Raw genomic sequence first — 16,808 nt, 5'->3', positions numbered from 1 at the left:
TTGATTTTACAACACCCTATATTAGGGCCAAGATTTAATACCTGAAAACTGTTTAAGTAGACTTAAAAATATTCTGAATCAATGAGCTCTCCTTAAACTCTAATGAGATAAAAGGTGCTATTCTTTAGTTATATGTAGTTAAGGAAACTTTTGAGGTCAGCTCACCTTATAAATATGTTGCAGAGTCATGCGCTACATTAAATATTTATAATATTTTCATTCTCTGCAATTAAGCAACGGGAGGAGGAGGGGATGGAAAAGGCAAGAAAAAAGGAAAAAGGCAAGGAAAAGGGAAAGGAAAGGTGAGGAAAGGCAGAAGGAATAGAAAAAGGGAAAGGAATAAAGAAAAATTTCCCTGGTGAAATCATCCTAGAATCTAACCTTCATCACAATCAGATCTCATAGAAAAGGCATTCGCTTTTCAAAGGCATCAGAAGACACAAGGAGTTCAGAATGTATGATTTCCACTGACTCCTCATTAATGAGCATGAAAGAGGTTGGGCAGTAAGGCTACTGGGCTCTTTCAGAAATCCTTCTGAGGATGGAGACTACCTCTCAGACACCATGCCTACAGTGCACAGACCTAGCCTGTAATACCATTCACTGTAGTTATTGCTTCTTTCATACAATCATTAGTTTTATTAGCTTTATATGCAAAACAGTGATTTCATAAACTGTTCTCTTTCTCAATATTTTCTGACAAATAAATTACTAAAATTGGTACTATTTTGTTTTGGCCATTGACATCACATTACAGTTCCCAAATGCAGATTGATAAACTTCACAGTAAAAATGGCAATTCAGTAAATAAGCAGTGTTTCACTTGTCACTCTTCATGATGGGAAAATATAAACACTGAGAATCTGGATAAACATCAAGCAATTTAATTGCTTAAATTAATATTTTGAGATGTAGTCTCTCCTTTCTAAAAAAAAAAAAAAAAAAAAAAAAGTAACAAATTAAACACGATGTGTTCATTTGTCTTAATTGCTTTTCTAGCCAATGAAAATGAACCTTTTATAGGAAAAGCACTAAGAAAAAAAAATAGAGCAAGTTTAAACATTACTATTTTAAAAATAGAAGCGTACTGCTTATATCATTGTTAAAACTGGCGGTTCAAATTACCAAGTATGGGATTCCTCTGATCAACTCCGATATGTGTCTGAGTTTAAAGGGCTCTGACTTTCACTGGGAAGAAAGAGGCACTTTCAGGGCTCAACTCTTCCTTCCAAAGGTAGATAGATATCTTAAACCAGATGAGATGTACAGCATCAGATATCTAATATTAAAGATATACATTCTAAAAGATTAAATAATATAATAGCAAAGAAGAAGAATAAAATCATATAGTTCCACAGCAGTAAGAAGCATGGAGTAACTTAGCTCCTCTTTCTGCCCTGAGGGAGGATAAACTTGCTAAAGGAAGTAACTACTAATGGGGTAAAGAGATGAAAGAGAATCACAGCAAAAGGTGAAAAGATGCTCTTGGAGGGAATTTATAAGGTGATGAGCTACCACAGCACAGTAAGCCTGTTCCTGGCCAGAAGTGCCACAGACAAAAACTATATACAAACTTTTATGATATTCATTCAGCAGATCAGATATTCCCAAATACACCAGAATAGAGAGATTTCCCCACCTTTTGTTAGTTTGTGTTTCATCAGTTTCCAAAGCACTGTGAATTCCCCTCTCTGGCTTCCCAAACTCCATCTTCCTGCCTTCCCAAGCAGGGATGCCAACACTTCTCCCTCCTCTTCTGCTCTCCAGCATCAGGCAGACATCTGCTGCAGCTCCAGGATATGCAAGAGTCGTGCTGGTTGGCACAGACCCATCCGTTCAAGTGCTGTGCACCACAGGCTGGGTGGCAGCAGATGTCCCTAAAACTGGTGAGGACAAAATCTTAAGTAGCTTCTTAAAACAGTTTCTAACCCAGTACCAGATTCTCAGTTGTTCTGGGGATATTCCTCTGTACAGCCTAGCCCAAGGAGCACATGACAAGACAGAACTCTCACCTCTGGGTGAGTTGAGAACAGAAGGACCCGTTTCCTTACAGTATCTGGGAACACACTTGGCTCTCATTCACAGCCATGCATCCATGCTCATGTGTACAGACTGCATGGTTAACGTAACCATGTTAAAGAAGCAAAGAGATTTAAACTCTGGTGGAAAAAAAAAAAAAAGCTCTAACGTCTGCAGCTAGCTGTAAGGGCTGAGTCTGTGAAACACATGTTCATGAAGGAAAGAAAACGAAAAATCAAGTGAGGAATTATATCAGATGATTAAAGGCACTGTTTAATTATACTTTTCTGGGCCAAAATGTTCAGTGTCCTTTGATTTAACTTCAATAAAGAAATTATATTTATATATATATATTTTGTTCTTAAACACACACATTCCATTTTTTGTTGCCTTTCACTGCACTGAACTGTTACCTACTGAAGCTGTCTTTGCTACAGTTAACTGAAGACATCCTAGCAGATGTGCTGATGGTCAGCTGTTGTTCCTCGTATTGAGTCACCTTTAGAAGCCCACCCAGCCCCACAGTGGAGCCCCTGGTTAGCCAGCAGTGTGCTGAGAAATGGGCTTCTCAAAGCCAGCTCCATTAAAGACTTGTGCAGAGCACTGTACAGCCTCAATCACACATCACAGGCAGATGTACCTGTAAATCAGACAACAAGTAGGGGTCAGAAAAACATAGCTCCAGAGGAATCACGGGAAGCTAATGAAATGTTTTTGGCACTAAGGAAAGCACCTTCTGATGCTATACCTTCCTACATAAGGCTGTCCCTTTTTGCCTCATCCCTTTTCTTTTGGAGCTGAATGTTCTCACCAGTTAACTGCTAACCAGTTAGTGTGATTTATTTAGTGTAAGCCTCCTTGGTAGGGATGCAATAACTTTTGACTTGTAGGGGGGCTGTCCCTCTTGCAAAAACTCTCAGGTGGTCATGCAGCACTGCACAGACCTCCAAGGCCGTGGCAATGAGGCTCTGTGTATCTCAAACTTTTTAGAGCATCACACCTGGGACACACTTAGCTCAAGGTCATTAACTGAAGAAAAAAAAAAAAAAAGCCAATCTGATGCAAATAAATCTGGCTCCAGGAAGAGCTGCAGAGAGGAGCAGGAAAGGCAAAAAAGGAAAAATGCTGCCCACAGCCTGTACACAGCATCTCCCTTGTGCTACTGTGCTCCATCTCCGTTCGTCACGCAGGAAGATCCATCTCAAGTCATTAGGCAGCAGTGACACCTAATGCATGAGCTGGTAATTCCTTTTGGTGCAGAAATATTAAAGGCCTCTCTGCCTATCCATGGCTACAGTGCTCTCACAGACAGCATACAGGTTTTAGGGAGCTCCTGAGTGACTGGTGAAGGCAAGAACATCCTCATCATTCCCATTCATTCAGTTTTACTCAGCCAGTAGTGAGTTCCTTGAAAGTGAGAAACCGATTTGGATTTGAAACATAGGAAAACTTGTTTTCCTCTTCCAAGCTATGAATAAAAACTCCGAGGGGCATAGATGTATTAATTCTTAAATTCTGAAGGACTTCATGACCAGAAATAATAAGTTGACCACTTACTGGTAAAATGCTTTTAACAGAAATCAGTTTTAAATGACTCATATTTTTTTCATGCATCCAACTCATTCCACACTCTTTATTTTGTTTTGGCAGATTAGATTGTTTTCTGCACTGTTTGAATTTCCCTATCCTTCCAAAGGCATTTCTACCCAAGCATGAATAACAAGTATTCCAATAAATAAGAGATATCATTTAATATTTTATAGCCCAATAACATCAGGATTTTTGCTTAAGGTCTAAAATGCAAAGTTCCATTTTCAATTATATACAAAAAAACACCCCACATTCTGATGATTAGCAAAAATATAAATATAAGGTGAAACATAAAGCAAGATTTAATTATAAACAAATATAAATTAATATTAACCTATCAAGAAAACCTAACTTTCTTAGGAAAAGAACTAAATTCCTCAAAGACAAAACAAGATGAAAGTTTCTTATTAAGGTCAGTCTTCCGAAGGTTAAAGTCTTCTGTTTAAAACAATGAGCTCTGCTTATTGCAGCTGGGCTGTTTGGGAATAAAGGTATTTCTCTGGGTATTACTATATCCGTTTCTGTGGTTCTTTATACTTTAGACTGGAATTTTGAAGGCTCATGGTGATTTTGAAGGTTGATCACGATACAAGGTTTTTCCTCTATTATGAACTATTATGTAAACCTAGCTTGAATAAGCTACATAATTTTGCCAAATGATTCCTGAACCTTAGCCAATAATCTGATTAAAGAGAGCAAGAGCCCACTTTTTATATTTAAAAAGTGTGTTTGGAGAAACTCCACTGGTCATTCACATTTCATTAACCTCCAAGTTAATAATTCACATTCTGTCCATTATATTACATGCTGTCTTCAGGCCAAATTCACTCCTGGTATGCTCAAACTTGGGGAGAAGTCACCGAGAATGGTTAGATTTGCTTAGAATCAAGCAAAAGTAGAACAAAGAAAAGGTATTACGTTGCAAGTCCTTTTCTGAAGCTGCCACAAACTTTTCTGCTACCAGCCTTCTCTAGAAGGTAGGACAGCAGCAGATCTGTAATGAGAAGCAGGTAAGAGCGGACTGAAGAAAAAAAAAAAAAAAAAAGCAACTGCAGAAAATAGCTTTCTTACCTAATGTGTCCTCAAAGCATTACCAGCTATGATGAACTGAATTCTGCACTTTGCTAGAGAAGCAATGATGATTCATAGAAAGATCATACGCCGAGCTATCTCGATACTGTCTATAGCGATCCTAACAGATGGGACAGATCTCCTGGAGGGCTCCCCTGCCAGGATCCATTGCCTCCATTGTAAGCATGGAGCCAAGGCATGACTCAGTGCATGACCTGTCCATTCACAGAAGTCATGTGCTCCTTTGAGAAGACCCAGGGAGCAAAAGCAGAAGGAAAGGCAGCTTTTACGTAAGCCTTTTGTTTTCAAAAGGCTGTATATAGTTTCCTCTGTCCTGAATCCCAAAATGCATTGCTCCTCATCCCATTTTTTAACAGCGCAGAAAGTATTTGGCTTTAAAGATATGCTGAGCCTTTTGCAAAGGAGCTGCTTCACTTGTGCTCAGCTATGTATATGAACCAGATCAAAGTACAAAGGAGTCAAGGCTTATTTTGAAGGAAAATCTAAATATTTTTATGTATCTGTAAGGATTCAGAGTGGAGTATCACGCCTCTTCCCTGGGGCTTCCTTGTTCTCACCCATTCTCATCACCATTGTCCAGCGGTGAAAGTGCTTGAATGCAGGAATAGATCAACTTTATGCATTGTAACTCACTTGAGCTGAGAGTAGCCACTTCCATTTCTCCCTTCCTCTGTCCCCATCTTTGATTTTCATTGGTAGATACGTTACAACAGAAAGCAAAACAGTACTCTTGATTTCTTTATTGCAGGATGACTGACATCTAGGTGATAGATCCTACACGCCTCTCTGACTGCCTCTTAGAAATATCTGAAAAAATACATACACTGTTCCTTGCTTATTTTAGTTGATCAGATTGTAGAAATCCCAACCACTGTTTCCATGGAAAAAAAGAAATAACCTTCAGCAGCCTTTACTGAGAGCAGGTAGGTTCGAAATGGAAAACATGTAGTTTCAGGTTTGCAATTTCTTGACCACTCCCTTCCCAAACACTGAAATTCAAATGCATCAATATAATCTACTTATAAACGTTTCCAGACAAGGTAAAATGATATTCATGCCCAGCTCTGACAGACTTTTTTTCACAGACATTGCAGGACATTGTCCAAAATGTGTTTAAATGCAAGCAATTTCACATCAAATATTTCTGCAGGTCTAATTTTAGAAAAATTCCTGAAGATCATTATAGTGTAACAAAATCTAAAGTGAATTAATATGACCCAGCAAAGAGAAGTATGAAAAGCCTGTATTGATATTCAAAAGTCTGAATGCTTTGTTTCTGAGTTCTCGCTTCTCATCAACATTTGCAGAGCCCATTACAACAATGAGACCAACAGCCAACCATTAAAAGGTTCTGCTTAAATAAGCTAATGTGTGAAAAAAATTAATAAAGATGCCTGATACACCTGGCTGAATCATTCACACACGTGGCTGCCTCTCGATTCTGTGAAAGCGCTGCACTCCTGGGAGCCTGTTGTACAGCCCTGTGGTATGTGGCTATTGGCAAACTTCCTATCAGAGCAAATCTGATTTACATTTTTTTTTTGCCAAAGCCCTCAATAAACCATGCATGAAAACAAAGTAGGATGATGGATGCGATATAAACATCAATCATTTGAAATGTGTTGTGCTGATTCCTTCCCATGAAGGACGCAGGGTAATGTAACAATCGCAAGAGTAAACTGCCAAGAACATTGTTTCACTGGGAATTCCTGGTAGAAGTTGTCTAATTTGAACCTAACAACATGAATATGAATGCAAAAGGACAAAAAGCTGACAATATCATAAGACCATTGATGGAAACCAGCAAAACTGTCATGAACAATTTTCAGAGATATTCCCCATTCTTTCATTTTAAATCCACATTCATGGAATAGATACTATGAAAGAAAAAAAAAATACAGTCCAAGATCACCTCCATATTATTGCCAAGATCAGCAGATGACGATGTCTCATTGGAAGTTGTTTTATTATAACAGGGGATATATCATTAGTAATAACAAATCTTTAGATGCTAGCCATTACTTCTGGAGATGAAAGAAACAACAAAAAGCTGGCTATGGGAGCCAACCATGGGAAATAATCCCTAAGTAGGAGGAGGACTTCAAAAAACACAGGCATCTCCTGAAAAATTACTTTTTCAAGGAGAATGTAGCAGACAAATATGCTCCGTGTTTCTCCTGTTTCTTGCTGTTGGCTCAGAATGCCTTTTCTCAGAAAGAAATTAAGGAAAAAAAAAAAATCAGATCTACTGATGTGCAACTTATGGTGCTGGTGCACATAGATGAGAAATTGCAGTATGAAGGGGTTTGGGACACTCAATTTGAATTATCATGTTTCAGAATTTGTGTAGGCCTTCTCATTTTCCTTGTGTTATACTTTGAATACAAGTGTACACCAAATCTCAGAGTCATAGGGGTTGAAAGGGACCTCTGGGGATCATGTGGTCTAACCCCATTCTTCATCTGTTTCTGCCAATCTTTTGGAAGGGATGGAGGATTTGTCTTGCCATATCCCAAATAAAAAAAAAAAAAGTATGAGGTTGATACTTAAGTGTTCAAATACAGGACTGACTTACAGATAATGAGAATGATAAAACAACTGACGTGGATTGTTGCACCTGTGAATTGGAAATTCACTAGGGTAGAAATAAATATGCATCTTTTTATATAGCAGTATGCTTAAGTGGTATCAAAATTTTTGTATTATCAGGTTATTTCTTTGTCCATTTGCATCTCCATTCTCCAAAAACCATACAAGAATAACAAACTAGATGCAGTAAGGTGGCCCAACCTAGTCGTAGAGTTCTCATAAGACCAGACAAACTCTAAGAAATATTTTCTCATCTACCCATGTGCAAGAACTTTGTGATACATGAATATAAACAACTCTTCAGTTCACAACTCTTCAGTCTGTGCAAGACATATTTTGACTAGAATAGAAAATATTCTACACTTGAGAGAGAAAACCCTGGTATAGTATCAATGTTTAAAATGCAATTACACTGTTTAGCTAACGCACTGTATAGGCTAATGTTTGCATCAAAAGAAGGGATCCTTCAGAATACAGTTGGATAGTCAAACACAGGATGAATCAGGTCAAAAGGCATATGAAAACAACAGCAGATACTCCAACTGGAGTTGCAGAGACAGAAATTCCGTAAAGAACCAAGCAAGCCTATTTTGCTCTTTTTCACTACAGAAAGATAAAGAGAAGAAGAAAAAGGGGGAAAATGGGGAATAAAGAAAGCTACTTTAGCACTTCTAAATTAATATTCCGAAGATTTTTTTATTAGTGACCTGCTTGTCTACATGGAACTCAGTCTGAAAAGGTAGCTAAAAGCAAAGACAGTTAAAAACAAGAAACAGTTCTATGGGTACGTCAGGAAAAGTATTTCTGTGTGAATACTTTCTCCCTATGGTATCTATTTGTCTCAGGCCTAAAACAATACCCTATTTTAAAATTACATATAACAAAACGCCTAGCTAAGACAGAAGGATGTGGGAAAAAAGCTAACAAACACTGAGATAACATTTGCTAGGCAGAAGTGACAATATATATCACCCAAGCAGATTTCACCAGCCTTCACAAGGAAAAATAAGATTTAGTCAACAATCCGTTGATTGCACCTTTTTTTTTTTTTCACAGATACTTATAGACATACAAATAATAGCTTGCTATGACCAGATGATCTATGGACAGATCATAGACTTCCAAGAAAGAGGACTTCTGCTGGCAGATCTGTGTGCAGTGTTTGGAGTGACTGAGAAGTGGGAAGACTGCTGTTCAGCAGCTCAGTCCTGGGATGAAGAGGAAAAAGGATATGGGATTCCTCCACCACATGGGCAGCTGAGTCCATCATCTTAGAGGAGCTGAACTCCTCATGGAATAAAGGCTTAGTCATTAATTATGACATTCATCATGGATCAAGCAAGTGTCCCAAATATGACCTTTGAAAGCACAGCTAACACATCATGGTCATCCCATATCTTCTATAGACTGGATTTCCAGCATAATCCTGTGTTTTTTGTTTTTGTTTTTTTTTAACTTTTTGAAGCCTTTGCATTTTGAGCTAATGCCCATTCTAGGGAGTAATACTGCTAACTGTACAAATAAATAACTCTTCCAAATGAAAAAAAAAAAAAAGGTTTCATCATTAAACCATATATAATGGTCATGTTTTACAATCTAGTATTTGAAACAATATGAACACTAATGCAGTTTTGTCTTGGAGATATCTTTTGTGTCATGTGACAGTGTCACCTACCAAACATGCCCAAAAATAAATGAATAAATGTCTCCACAGAATGACAAAGTAAAAGAGAGACCTCGGATAGATACATGCTGCCTGCAGAACACAGAATGGCCTGGACTGAAAAGGACCACAGTGCTCATCTAGTTCCAACCCCTGCTACATGCAGGGTCACCAATCACCAGACCAGACTGCCCAGAGCCACATCCAGCCTGGCCTTGAATGCCTCCAGAGATGGGACATCCACAACCTCCTCAGGCAACCTGTTCCAGTGTGTCACCATCCTCTGTGTCAAAAACTTCCTTTCTAACCTAAACATCCCCTTAATGTAAAGCCATTAGTTTAAAACCATTGTTTTAAAACCAGAAGTATCCAACAGTCTGGATTCATATTAGATGATTTTTAAATCTCACAGGGAAAACTGGATATCTTCTTCTCACTTAAGTGTGAGTGGTGGATTATTAGACCTGTGGCAGAGAAAGAGAATGATTGCATCCCTTTATGGCACTCTTAATCCTATCTGACATAATACAAACAACAGAAATAAACTCGTGTACAGGCCTGGAAGGGGGATGTTAAACATACATACCACCTCTAGTATCTATAACATTTTGGAATTTCAAGAGGGTCTTGGAGTTTACAAAATGTCATGGAAAATGATTAATAGGTATAATATATGTACATACGTATACTTACATAAATCCGTATGTAGAACAACCATAGTCTGTCTCTTACACATTACGCCCCAAAGAAGCATTTCTTGTTCACGATCCACAGATCCCTGAAGTTTTCAAAAGCTTCTGAAAAAAGAAAATTAAAAAAAAAATAAAATAAAAAAAATCAATACTGTAATTCTAAAGGGACCTCCATATTCATTAGTTTAAAAAAAAAAAAAAGAAAAAGATTAAAACCCTCCATATAGGCACCTAGTGAACAAGAAGATGCCTTATTTTCTAAAAAGATACAGATTAAATTCAACACACTAGAACTGTTTCATTTTTTATTCTTTCCTCTATTGAGCTTGCCAAAGAATAAATAAAAACATTTAAATAATTTTAGAAAAAAAGGTGTTCAAAGAAAAAAAAGTAGCCAAGCTCAGTAAACCCTAATTCCATTACAGACAATATCTTAGGTCCAGAATAAAACTTTGCTAAGTGTTGACAGGATTCAGAAAGCGAGGAGAAAGAGGCTAGTTTGGGCTAGTTTTGCAGTTATAACTAAACAGCCTGAGATATAGAAGCTACTCTTAAGCTATAGAATGATGGAATCACAGAGTGGCTTAGTTTGGAAGGGACCTTGAAGATCACCAAATTCCAACCCTCCACCATGGGCAGGGTTGCTACCCACAGAAGACTGGGATTTGTGCTGCACAGAAAGGAAGAGGATGTTTGCTCAGCATTTATACTCACAACAAACAGTAACGTCCTCCCTCCAGCATGGAAATAGATTAATTGGGACAAGATAAATTGATCAAAGGTCACATATCTGAGTCACTGGGAGCAGCTGGTGTTTAGCAGCCTATGTATTAGGTACCAAGGAAACCTTAAAAAACAGGAAATGTCAAACGCAACTTAAGAGAGTAAAACTGTTGTGAATTTGTACTTTTCTGATTCATGCAATGACTTGCAGATGTCATCCAAAACCTATGGCCAAGTCATAAGAAGCCAGACAAGCTGGTTTTCAGATGAAGTTGCCCTGTCAGTCACTGATAGCAGCTCCAAGTGAAAATAAGATTTTCTTCTTTTTTCAATGAGATAACACAAAATAGTCTCTAAGTAGTTTCAAATTATTTTGTTCTGAAAGAAACTGACATTCCAAAATTCACTGGTTAAAGAAATGGTAAAGCATCTGTTATTATTTTTAGAGTTTCCGTAACTAATTACATTACAGTATGTAAGCCAAAGTCAGACCTGTAGCCAAATTCCTCTCTGCTACATTGGTGTAGCTGAAATCACTGACCAGCTTTCAGGGAAAATTTAAACTGATCGAACTGAAATTGGAATTTGGTCCATAGAATCATTAATTGTAATTCTTCATCAGTCCATATTGATACGATGCTGTTGGAACGGTTGGGCAACTTGCTCGCTCTTTGCCTTCAGGAAATGTACAGCAGCCTTGAACTGTTCAGAGGGCTCTGCCATACAGAGCTGGTATCAGGAAAATCTCACCATTAGCACCGAGGAGGACTGTTAATCCCTACAGGAACTGAATAGGCAAAGTCACACACAGCAAGGGAGCTGGTTCTCTCCACCCCTCCAAAAAAAAAATAAAATTAATGACTAAATTCCAGCCTTCAGAGAGGGAATTGCTGTGTTTCTCCAATGTTAAGCATTGGGAATAGAAATTCCCTCCAGGAATGCAACCTATTTATTGTGCTTTCAGCTGGACAGAACTTGCTTCTCTCATATTCTGGGAAAAATGAAAAAGGACTTTCTCTGCTCTACTTTAATTTTAGCTACACGTGCACAGATGAAAACCTGCAAATCCTTGTGCCTATTTTGATTCCTCTCCCACATCTTGAACAAACATTGCAATATTTATTTATTTATTTATTTTTAATCTACACCTACACAGGAAAGCAATCACTTGAACTTCATTTTGCAAATGAGCTACTGATGACCTAAAACTTTATTTTAACATGTGAGAAAACAGTCTACTGAATTAGAGCCGAATACAACACCCTCATGCCTAACACTGTTAGAAAACATCTTAGCCTATGGAAAATATATTGTTCTTCCTCTTTCTAAAGCAAGGTCTTCCCACCAGCTCAGGATGTTCATTGACTGGTTGTTGTGAGAAGCATTTAAAATTATGCTATTGCAAAAATAAAGGTAGTGTGAAATTAAGAACTGGAAGAGAAAAAGGACATAAGAAAGATCACATGTAAAGAGAAACTGAAAATGTTGCCGCTGTCTGCCTCAGAGAGAAAACCAGCTACAAGGCATGGTAAGGTAATAATATTAGTCACCTAGAAGGAAAAAGAATGGACTTTAATTTATATTACACAAGACCAAGAGGGCAATCAGTAAAAACAAAAGCCAGTAAGTTTAAGTTAGTAAGTAAGTAAGTAGTAAGTTAGTAAGCTGTGTTGCTATTCTAATTAAGAATGGAAGTTAATCTATGCACAGTTTATCTGCAGAACTTTCTGAAGCCAAAAAGTCAGAAAGAGAATAAAAAGACTACTGCAAGAAAAAAGATACAGGAGTGCTTAAAAGCATAAATGCTTTACTGATGCCTCAGAGAACACAGAACAAGTCCTGTTTCAAAACTTTCTGAAGTCAATGGAATGTTTCTCTATTCATCTTGAACTCAGATGGGCCTATTGTTACGAATTCCCATGATTTGTGAGAGAGGATATAAATTACAACTTTAAAAGAATACAAATGCAGTTTGTGTTATTATTATTTCAAAAGTACTTGTCTTGGTTTCTCCCGCGGGATAGATAATGGAATGGTATAAAAAAGAAACATAATGAAAATGAAATTTGGAAATAAAATTTACCAGAAAAAAGAAGTAATATCAAATAACAGCTCTCCTGAAATTGAATGCAGTTATGGAAAGCTGCCATCTGAAGAGATGACTTGTTCAAATCCATTATTCAGAAATCACTTCTAAGATGGCAGATGCCTAAACGTGTGATACTTAGTACTTCATAGAAAGATGCAGTAGATGCAGACACTGTGTAAGAAGTATTTCAGCTGTTTAAACAATCTGTTTTGCACTGAAAGCTTTTGATCTTTTGGCTGGTAGTTTTCATGAAATATGAGGAAAGAACTTAAATGTAATAACACTATTACTTAAAACAGTACTTGGAGGCACCTGAAACAAAAACAGATTGGTAAAATTAACACATACAGAGAAAAACTGGCATTGAAAATAAGTGTAATTATGTCACTCAATCCATACAGCACTGGACCAAAACCTTCATTACTTTGGATCCTAGTAGTTGTCTCATTGTGATTTGGAGGTGTGAAAGTTGTTTTCACAAGAATCAGAATCTATTTGTTTGTCAGAATCTATTTATTTATCTAACAGCAAAATCAACACTTCTTTCTATTTAGAGCAAGCATCATGTATCTCCAAACCAGCATTTATCTCTAAAACAGATCAGTCAGGAAAGCAAGGTGGAGAAAGACAGGAGGTGGGACAAAAGAACCAACTGCACAAGAAATAGGAAATGAAAGAAAGTGAGAAGAAACAAATGAGACAGCAATGTCTAAAATAGAATAAAAAAGAAAAACTAATATAACATCTACGTACGAAGTGACATTTCATCTTAAACTCTATTTTTTGAAGTCAGAGAGGGATTTCCATGGCCCATTGACCTTCTGCTCACCTTTCCCAAAGGGCTGAGTTTCATTCACCATGCTCTACAGCTAAGAGAACCCTGCATTTCACTTCACATGATTTTGCACCAACACAAATTACTTTACCAATTTTTCACTGAAAATGTACTGAAGTGTTGTCCCTCACCCTTATTTCCTTTCTTAGTTTGTTATGGAGGAAAAAAAAAAAAAAAAGTGTAACTAGAGAAAGTTGTTTCAAAATAGTAATTAAAAATAATTAGTAATTTAAAAAGTAATTAAAAATAAAAATCTAAAGTTTCAAAATAGTAATTAAAAATTTGCAGAAAAATCACAGAATAATAGAGTCATTAAGTTTGGAAAAGACTGCTGAGGTCATTTAGTCTAACCGCCAATCCAACCTCACCGTGCCACTGAACCGTGCCCCTCAGTGCCACATCCAGACAAATGAACACACGTACACACGCTCAATGAAAATTTAGTGAACAGAATTAAGTTAAGAAAATGGTAGAGAAACAAATTTTGCAAAGAAAGTGAAATCCAGAAGAAAAATGAAGACAAAAATAGCCATGGAATCTAAAAGAAAAATAAAATGTGACACAAGAAAAAAATGTAAGGCAACAATGGCTGTTTTTCATGAGTGTCTAGAAATATGATAAATATTGTAGGTACCGAAAGCTGAGATAATCCTGAATCTGAAATGACTCCATAAATTTTCCAGCTTTATTCAGGAAAATGCTTTAAAGTGGATTTGTTGGCTTTTAAAAATCATTTATAATCAACGTAAGGGAAACAACCTTGAGTTACCCTGCAGTTAGGGAGGGATGTGAGCACGCAGCCTGAGCAGTGAGCTCCCACAGGTCAGCTGCTCCCTTCTTGCTACCCCAGCCTGGAAGCAGGGGGCAGCAGGGCCCCCTCCTTAGCCTCCTCCCTCCCCCACCCAGCCCTCCTTCCACCCCAACCCTGCTCCTTTACCTGCTACAAAGTTTCTCAGGCATCACTGCAAGACTGAGTCATTGTGCTGCTGAGGAACTTGGAGCCAGCTCTGGGATAAGGTCCAGCAGCGATGCAGCTGCTCTCACACGATGCTGAACCTGAGGCATTCAGTTCTGCCAGACATGGGCCACAGGGGGATCTCAGCACACAGATCCCCAGTGCTCCCACTTGTCAGAGAGTTTGTTAGCACAGGCAAAGTGCCAGAGCTTGGCAGACCCACGAGTCTGTGGGACTTGTAGGTGTGGGAGCTCTCCCTGCCTCCCTAGGTCACCCATTAAATGAGGTTAAATTGAATTTACCAAAGAGGTGACTGGTTTTGAGCTAATTTTCCCTTTTCATTATTTTCTCTACAAAAAAGTTGACTAAACTCATTACCAAATACAACTTTCTTGATTACAGAATACAGAATTCACGGGTTGTCACTGAACAGTTTTGTGTCAGTCTTTGCCCCTGCTGCTCCAATGTCTGGTTCAGTTATGCTTCTGATCAAACTGGAAGCTCAGTTGGCATCTCCTGTTTAACTTGCTCCACTTCCACTATAGTATATAGTATATAGCAGTATATAGGTATATAGCAGTATAGTCATTCCTCACAGAAACACTCAGAATCACAGAATTATAGAGTGCAGTAGACTGCGTCCGGATGGATTTTGAATATCTCCAGAGAAAACTCCATAACCTCCATGCACAGCCTGTTCCAGTGCTCTGCCACTTTCATAGGAATGAAGTTCTTCCTCCTTCTTGTATGGAACTTCTTCTGTTTCAGTTTATGCCTGTTGCCCCTTGTTCTGTTGCTGACCACCACTGAAAAAAGCCTGCCCCCAGTGACCTGACTCTCATGCTTTAGATATCTATAAGCATTGATAAAATCCCCTTTCAGCCTCCTCCAGGCAGAACAGTCCCAGGTCTCTCAGCCTTCCCTCACAAGGAAGATTCTCCATACCCCTGACCATCTTGGTAGCCCTCCACTGGATGCTCTCCAGATGTTCCATTTTCTTGAATGGGGAGCACAGAACTGGATGCAGTACTCCATATGTGGACTCTTCAGGGCAGAGCAGAGAGGGAGGAGAACCTCCCTCAACCTACAGGCCACCCATCTTTTGACGTACTCCAGGATACCATCAGCCTTCTGGGCCATAAGGACACACTACCAGCTTATGGCCAATCTGTTATCCACCAGGACATGTAGGTCCTCCCCTGCAGAGTTCCGCTCCAGCAGGTCACCTCCTAATCTGTACTGATGCAGGTGGCTATTCCTCCCCAGAACTATACACTTGTTCTTGTTCAAACTCACCTGGTTCCTTTCCATACAACTCTTCAGCCTGTCCAGGTTTCACTGAACGGCAGCATAGCCTTCCAGGGTATCAGCCACTCTTCCCAGCATTGTATCATCAGCAAACTTGCTGAGGGTGGACTCTATCCCTTCATGCAAGTCGTTGATGAAGATACAGAGATAACTCTGAGGCTTCTGAATGATTAATGACTTGTACAGGTATGATACAACATAAAGCTGGGCTGTGGGGATTCTCAGCTCTTGTGCTCAGTTTTTGTATTAGCCTAATCATACATCATGAGGAGCAATCTAATTGTGACAAACCCAGCTCCAAGGGAAAGCAGTATAACCATCCGAGAAGAGTTGTCAGTGCGTGTACAGAGGATCGCAGGAAAGAAGTCTTTAAACCCAGAAGACAAACAAAAGACATTGGCTTTCCTTCACCAGACAGAAAAATGAAGAAACTCAAAATATAATCTTAATTTACCTGAACAGCAGAAATAACAGAAGTTACATACTTCACTGCTCTGTCAGAGGAAGAGTATACGAGAAGCAGAGAGCCACTGACCTGTAGAAAGACTAAGGCAAATATGTGTTCTGTTGGTTCTACTAACTGGGCTTAATTAGAAAAAATATGGTTTGCCTAGGATTTAATTAAAGATTCAGAGATTTTGCTTTTGTGAGTGTTGGAGACTGAAATCCTCCATCACTGGAAAAGGAGGCAATGAGGCAACAGGTCCCATTGGTGAGAAACTGAAAATCTACTAGGAAAACAGCATTCACATTTTAAAATTGTTTCTAAAATTTCCAAATATGTATTTCATTGTCATTTCTAGAGCTTCTCTATCCTGTTTCTGCTAAAGGCATATAGTTGAAACCAGCTCCATTGTGATTAAAATAGAATTCCCCTAGTCTCAGTATGGAAAATATTCCAGCAAGATCAATTAATCATAATGGTAATGACTATAAAGAGATTCACAGTACATCAACTCAGTGTAGGATAGTGACTTTACCATCCTTGTGAATAGAAGTGTATTTCAGTTTATTGGCACGTTAAAAGCAAAGAAAAACAACCACCACAACAACCACGCCACTAACTTCTAGAAACTCCCACTCCCTTAGTTTCTCCCACTAAAGTTTTATATCCCATTCATCACCACAGTATCCAAACACAAAGGATTTTTAAAATTCCTCTATGGGAGCTTTTAGTGTTCTGCAGAGAACAAAACAGAAGCCCTGTGAGTACAGGTAGGGTAAGAAGGAGGATGCTAATGAGAGCACCAGGG

The sequence above is a fragment of the Tympanuchus pallidicinctus genome, unplaced genomic scaffold (genome assembly GCF_026119805.1).
Source record: "Tympanuchus pallidicinctus isolate F22 unplaced genomic scaffold, pur_lepc_1.0 scaffold3, whole genome shotgun sequence".
In the NCBI taxonomy this organism is placed as follows: domain Eukaryota; kingdom Metazoa; phylum Chordata; class Aves; order Galliformes; family Phasianidae; genus Tympanuchus; species Tympanuchus pallidicinctus.
This window is presented reverse-complemented; position numbering follows the sequence as displayed.